Here is a 1475-nt window from a genome sequence, read left to right as displayed (position 1 = left end):
CAGGCAATACAAGATTTAAAAAACAAGTCTGAAAAAATCATTTTATAACTAGATGGTATTCATAGAATACACACACCACACTGTCCTGAGAAGAACTTGGTGTGAGCCAACTCTTTTGTTTTTTCAGGGGTTTATTTCTTTGACCAAATATGGCTGTCAGTCCAAGTGACCAATGACGTCATCTTTATCAAACCATATTTCCCATGGGTAGTTGATCAATTAGTTAAATTTTGCATTGATCGGTGAAGCCGTTTTTCTGACGAAGATTATCAAAGATTTTCCCTTCGATCCAATATGGCTGCCAGATCACCTGATGCAGGATGGTCATTTTTATGAAAACTCCATTCAAATTTCAAGTCAATCGAATAAAAATTGACAATTCTAGAAATTCCGACCTATGTTAACCTTTTGGCCTTTGTTGACCTCAAAAATAATTGGTGGTTGAATTCAGTGAGCTGATGTGAAAATCTTGTTCAAATTTCAAAACAATCAAATAAAAATTGACAATTTTAGAATTGTTGGCCTATGTTGACAATTTGGCCAATGTTGATCTCAACAATAGTTGGTGGTTGAATTCAGTGACTTGATGGGCAAATCCTCTTCAAATTTCGAGTCAATCGGATGAAAATTGAGGATTTTAGAAAATTGGCATATGTACTAGCAAATCCCACCCATCACTTTGCTGATGGGAACACAAAAGAGCGGCAGGAAAAAGAGAAGGGAGAGAAAGAGAGGGGTGGGAGAGAGGGAGAGGGGGAAGACTGAGGAGGTGGAGGGGAAAAGAGAGAGGAGTGAGTGAGAGCGGAGAGGGGTGTCGGAATAAGGAAGGAGGGAGAGTGAGGAGTTGAGAGGAAGGGAAGGCAGACGTGCTGTGGAGCATTATTTACGATTCATTCTGTCTCATCAAAATGCTTCTGCATATAACAATGAAGATGGAAACAAAATAATGTCTGAAATACATTTTCTTCTGGTCATACTATAAATGCAGCCCAGAGATTAATACTGCCTGGACATGTCTGAAGACAAACTCCCGTCCAGACATAAACACTGCCCAGACACGTTCGGAGACAAACACCACCCGGAGTTCAACATAAAACCGGAGACAATTTCCGCACATGCTAGCCATAACCTTGAGAATCTCTTAAACTAAGCCAAAATTCAAAATTTAAAACTTTTTAATTGACCTCAGCAACAGTTCTAACTGCAAAAAAAAAAATGTGTTAATTTGTTCAAGTCAGACATATAGTAGGGCATTTCCAGGAGATGTTCGAGATGATGGATCGGCGATGCCTAATCGCTTGCCAAGCCAGACGTTCCTTTTCATCCATTTTGTTTGAGTGCTTAAGCCAGTTAGTGAATGCTCAACAATATTCGCACTGTCACTGAATACTGTGTATCGATCGACTTGAACAAATTTCAGGGGCCACTTGCTGTGTTGCATGAGTGGTGGCTGGCTCGCTGAAAATGTGCAATTT

Source organism: Eptatretus burgeri, chromosome 5, assembly GCF_056783735.1.
Source record: "Eptatretus burgeri isolate ZD-2024b chromosome 5, Ebu_testis_v1, whole genome shotgun sequence".
Classification (NCBI taxonomy): domain Eukaryota; kingdom Metazoa; phylum Chordata; class Myxini; order Myxiniformes; family Myxinidae; genus Eptatretus; species Eptatretus burgeri.
The sequence above is the reverse complement of the archived record's forward strand: the minus strand, read 5'-3'. Positions refer to the sequence as shown.